Here is a 6,000-nt window from a genome sequence, read left to right as displayed (position 1 = left end):
AAGAACAGGAGTACTTGTGGCACCTTAGAGACTAACAAATTTATTAGAGCATAAGCTTTCGTGGACTACAGCCCACTTCTTCGTATGCATCCGAAGAAGTGGGCTGTAGTCCACGAAAGCTTATGCTCTAATAAATTTGTTAGTCTCTAAGGTGCCACAAGTACTCCTGTTCTTTTTGCGGATACAGACTAACACGGCTGCTACTCTGAAACCACTCAGACTGTGCACAGCTGGGGAAATTACTACAGACGAAAGCTCATCCTCACAAAGCATCTTCATTAGATGTACAGAGCGTGACTGGTAAGGAGAAAGGGCATGGTTTTCAGAGAGAAATACAGATAAGTAGCTGTTACAGTGAGTTTTCTCTATATTTACATTAATGCACCATTCACGTATAGGGATATCACAACAATATGACTTTAGTTCTAGCCTGTGGCCTTTTTCTTGCTTATTGAACTACAAGGAGTTACTTCTCCTTCAGGCTATACTCCTACAGCCAGTGCCATGCAAGGGGTGATGGGGTCAGGGTGGGGATTGCCAATACTCTCCATGAGCCAGCAAGGTCTCTGTAACAGGGCATCTCACCCCTTCAGGGCTGGGGCTAGCCAACTCTCATTACACACACACTTTGGCATACCTACCTCCTTGCCCAGTGCTGTGAAAAATCCCCCCCCGAGCAACGTACTTGTGTCGACCCAATGCTCCATGCAGACAGTGCTATGTTGGCGGGAGAGCTTTTCCCACTGATAGAATCATAGAATATCAGGGTTGGAAGGGACCTCAGGAGGTCATCTAGTCCAACCCCCTGCTCAAAGCAGGACCAATTCCCAACTAAATCATTCCAGCCAGGGCTTTGTCAAGCCTGACCTTAAAACCCTCTAAGGAAGGAGATTCCACCACCTCCCTAGGTAACCCATTCCAGTGCTTCACCACCCTCCCAGTGAAAAAGTTTTTCCTAATATCCAACCTAAACCTGCCCCGCTGCAACTTGAGACCATTACTCCTTGTTCTGTCATCAGGTACCACTGAGAACAGTCTAGATCCATCCTCTTTGGAACCCCCTTTCAGGTAGTTGAAAGCAGCTATCAAATCCCCCCTCATTCTTCTCTTCTGCAGACTAAACAATCCCAGTTCCCTCAGCCTCTCCTCATAAGTCATGTGCTCCAGACCCCTAATCATTTTTGTTGCCCTCCGTTGGACTCTTTCAAATTTTTCCACATCCTTCTTGTAGTGTGGAGCTCAAAACTGGACACAGTTCTCCAGATGAAGCCTCACCAACGCCAAATAGAGTGGAATATGATCACATCCCTCAATCTGCTAGCAATGCCCCTACTTATACAAGCCAAAATGCCGTTAGCCTTCTTGGCAACAAGGGCACACTGTTGACTCATATCCAGCTTCTCGTCCACCGTAACCCCTAGGTCCTTTTCTACAGAACTGCTTCCTAGCCATTCAGTCCCTAGTCTGTAACGGTGCATGGGACTCTTCCGTCCTAAGTGCAGGACTGTGCACTTGTCCTTGTTGAACCTCATCATGTTTCTTTTGACCCAATCCTCTAATTTGTCTAGGTCCCTCTGTATCCTATCCCTACCCTCCAGCATATCTACCACTCCTCCCAGTTTAGTGTCATCTGCAAACTTGCTGAGAGTGCAGTCCACGCCATCCTCCAGATCATTAATGAAGATATTGAACAAAACCGGCCCCAGGACCAACCCTTGGGGCACTCCACTTGAATCCAGCTGCCAACTAAGGTGAACAGAGGGCAAGTGTGAAAAATCGGGACAGGGGGTGGGGGGTAATAGGTGCCTATATAAGAAAAAGACCCCAAAATCGGGACTGTCCCTATAAAATCGGGACATCTGGTCACCCTACTGCCAACTAGACATGGAGCCGTTGATCACTACCCGTTGAGCCGGACGATCTAGCTAGCTTTCTATCCACCTTATAGTCCATTCATCCAGCCCATACTACTTTAACTTGCCGGCAAGAATACTATGGGATATAGTTACTCCACCTCCGTGAGAGACAGTAGCTAAGCCTCTTGTGGAGCTCCCCCATCCGCTCTGAGTGTCTTCATCAAAGCGCTTTGCCGATGCAGCATTAATCCTGCAGACCTGCCCTGAGAGAAGGGGTTCGGCCTGCAAGGGCTGTGGACCAGAGGGCTGAAGGCGGCAGAGCTCCAGCCAGATAAAGCCTGAGAGATTTTGAACTGGGTCCTAGCTCTAGGGTGTCCCTAAGTAAAGGGAGAGAGTGTCTGAACTGGATTGGGGCCTGGAGGGCCAGTGTGCAAATACTCAATCCATGGGAGCCCAGGAGGGGAAAGCTGTAACTACTTCAGACTGAGAATTAAGGGACCCGGAAGAGGAGAGAAACTGGAGCAGGGTACCACAGAATGACCTCCACCCAGGGGGCAGCTGGCACCTCTACAGTCTCCGATAAGGAAGATGTCACTACCTTTACAAAAGATACTACAGACAGATGGACGACTAGAACACTGTGAAGCACTGTAAATAATTAAACTAAACTGTTCAGTGAAGTGCATGTTGTGATCAGAGACGACCTGTAAAGGGGGGGAAGGGGAGGGGCACAATTTAAAGGTTCAGCCAGCCCCAGAACAGCTCAAGTCACACACACACACCCGTCAGATCCTCCCCCTTACCCTCAGCTTCCCCTCCCGAAAAGCAGCGGCCCCTCCCTGCAGCTCCCAGCTGTTGCTCCTGCCTCTACCAGCAGCAGCTCAGGGGTTCCAACAGCTGCAGCACAGGGAGAGGGCCCAGCTGCACCATGTGACCGAGAGGGGCCAGCAAACACTGACAGAAATCTGGGAGGACCCCCCATGTTGCCTCTGTTGTGATGTTCTAACTTTGCTTTTTGTGCCTGTTCTCTTATGCTCTAGTTCACCAATTCCAGTCATTTACAATGGGTCTTCGCATTTCAGGTGAGGCTAATGGTTATATCACCAGTGCTTCCCGCACAGAAAACACCGGCAGGCTTTACCTGTCCTCAGCAAGAATCAAAAATGGTCCTCTACCTCCCCTCCATTCTGTATTGTTGTTTAATGGAACATGACACAGGCATGGCTTGATGTTTTTCCTTGCATTTCCCTAAAATGTCTGGGAGGAGAGGGACAGTTAGTTTTCCAGGTTTGAGTGTGAGACCTTAAGAGCATGTCAGTGCCAAAGGGCTCACTGGTATCAGGTAGTAAGTTTCAGCTGGCCTGACCAATTCATGGTACCCCAACTCACTAGGACTATAATCTGTATTTAAAAGGTGTCATGTAGTATGTAACTGGAAAAACTAATAACTCACTGATCTTCAATATTCTTGCGTGATATACATACGTGGTGCATGTTAAGAGTTATGGATATATACTGGAATGATAACTAAAATGTGTTTAAGACAGGCGTGTCAGGGAGTTGGTCAACAGGTCTGCCCTAGACAAAGGAACGTTTGCTTCTCTAACCAGCCTAGTCACCAGGTGTCAAACATACAGCTGAGGGTAGCATAAAATCCCTCCTTTACCTGTAAGGGGTTAAGAAGCTCAAATAACCTGGTTGGCACCTGACCAAAAGGACCAATAAGAAAAGAAGATACTTTCAAATCTGGGGGGAAGGGGAGGTTTTGTTTGTGCTGCTTTTTGTTTGTTTTTGCTCAGTGGTTTGAGCATTGGCCTGCTAAACCCAGGGTTGTGAGTTCAATCCTTGAGGGGGCCACTTAGGGATCTGGGGCAAAATCAGTATTTGGTCCTGCTAGTGAAGGCAGGGGGCTGGACTTGATGACCTTTCAGGGTCCCTTCCAGTTCTAGGAGATGGGATATCTCCATTTATTATTATTTATTATTATTATTTATTTATTATTATTTACTGTTGGCAGACAGGATACTGGGCTAGATGGACCCTTGGTCTGACCCAGTACGGCCGTTCTTATAATACCTCAAGTATTGGGATTAGTAATATCTTGCTTTATTCTCTCCTGAATGTTCTAAACTTACATATAAACTTAAATATGACTTTAATTGGTGTTTGTATATGTTTTTGTCTGTCTTTATATAGGAATTAGATACAGTCCTCCTGTCAGCTAATTTCTAAGTTATCTGCAAAAAACCTTACAGTTTTCAGGTGCCTAAGTAGCCCGTGGAATCATGGTTAAAGTTGCTCCCCCCGCCCCAAAAATCTGAAATGGCGCCCCTGGGCTCTTACCATGGCCTGGCTCCAGCTTCCAGTCTGGCCAGGGTTGGGGCATTGAGGGGAAGAGGAGGAGCATGGGGCAGGGCCCTGTGGCGAGGGGGGCTCAGCCCTGCACTGGGAAGAGGCTGCCGCCGCCACTCAACACCACGCTACTATGCCCATGTTAAAAAGTGAGCAGGCACTTTTAAAAGTGTGTGTGGGGGGGGCATTAGCCCCCTTGGCCCCTCTGGTTGCAGTGACCCTAGCCCCTGGGATGGGGCCAAATGTTCTTTGTGCCCAGGGCCCTAGTAAATCTTAATCCGCTTCTGCTCCCACTAGCAATCACATACTAGCTGGATACATACACTAGTAGTACTCATAAAAGTAGCCATGCTTTAGCTTGTATTCACTACTGGTAGCTGTCTGCTAACTGGTACTTGACTACTGGTAACCACTAACTAGTGCTCAACTTCCGGAAGCCAGTACTAATACTAATCTACTGGCAGCTGCACACTAGTAGCTATGCATTAATTAATACTGAACTACTGCCATGCACTAAATGCTAGCTGTGTACTAACTTGTTCTCAGTGCAGTGGCCATACACTAGCTGGTAACAGCGCACTAACTAGTGTGTTTTTGGAGTAGCACTTTGACATACAAATTGATTTCCTTTTTTAAAGCTTTATATGCATAGTCCTTGAGATCGCTCTTCTATCAATATTTTTTGGTTTGTCATGCATATTTTCTACTTTTGCCATTATTAAATGTGTTTTTATTTGAGGTAAAATATCTCTAGATTATTGGTGAAAAATAAACACAGAGTTTATGCAAAATAAAATGAATTGATTTCCTAATACAAAAAGAGTGCACATGTTCCACTTTGCAAGTCCTCTTTACAAGTTAGCCTACACCGTAGGCCATGCATCAGAGAGTGATGTGGTGAGTCATCTCACTATGACACAGAATGGGAACTGCCAAGGTAATTATATTTGTCATAATTCTCATTTGCCCACTGCCTGTGGGAGTGGATCTTCTCAGTAGTTTGACCTGTCTTTCTGCTTCATTTATTATCCCCCAGTTATTGTCTCCAATCTTGGCTGATAGGTAATTAAAGAAACGTGTAAAGTGATGAAAGCCACAGCACCAGATTTGAAAAGAACAGGTATTTAGGAAGTGACGTGTAAATGTGCAATGGACAAAAATTGGCATAGAATCATAGACTTTAAGATCAGAAGGGACCATTATGATCATCTAGTCTGACCTCCTGCACAACGCAGGCCAAAGAATCTCACCCACCCACTCCTGTATCAAACCCCTAACCTGTGTCTGAGCTATTGAAGTCCTCAAATCGTGGTTTAAAGACTTCAAGATGCAGAGAATCCTCCAGCAAGTGATCCGTGCCCCACACTGCAGAGGAAGGTGAACCCCCCCGCCCGGGCCTCTGCCAATCTGCCCTGGAGGAAAATTCCTTCCCGACCCCAAATATGGTGATCAGCTAAACCCTGAACATGTGGGCAAGACTCACCAGCCAGACACCCATCCTTCCCTCACAGGAGATTTTAATGCAAGTTTGTTGTTGTTGTTATTATTGTCATGGTGTCTGGAGTGGTTCATGACCAAGAGTGCCAACCTCAGAGCAGACTGTCAAAAGCAGGGCAGACACCCCAAACGAGTGGTATATTCTATCATTAGATTTCACCAGTCCAGTAACAAATATAAACTTGCAGATCACCAGTCTTACCATAGAGTCACAGACAGTCCCCTTGGGCTCACCCGTCTATCTTGCCATGCAGGCAAGTTGGACTTAGTGATAAATGGTCACTTACACAAAAAT

This window comes from Trachemys scripta, chromosome 6, assembly GCF_013100865.1.
Source record: "Trachemys scripta elegans isolate TJP31775 chromosome 6, CAS_Tse_1.0, whole genome shotgun sequence".
NCBI lineage: Eukaryota > Metazoa > Chordata > Testudines > Emydidae > Trachemys > Trachemys scripta.
This window is presented reverse-complemented; position numbering follows the sequence as displayed.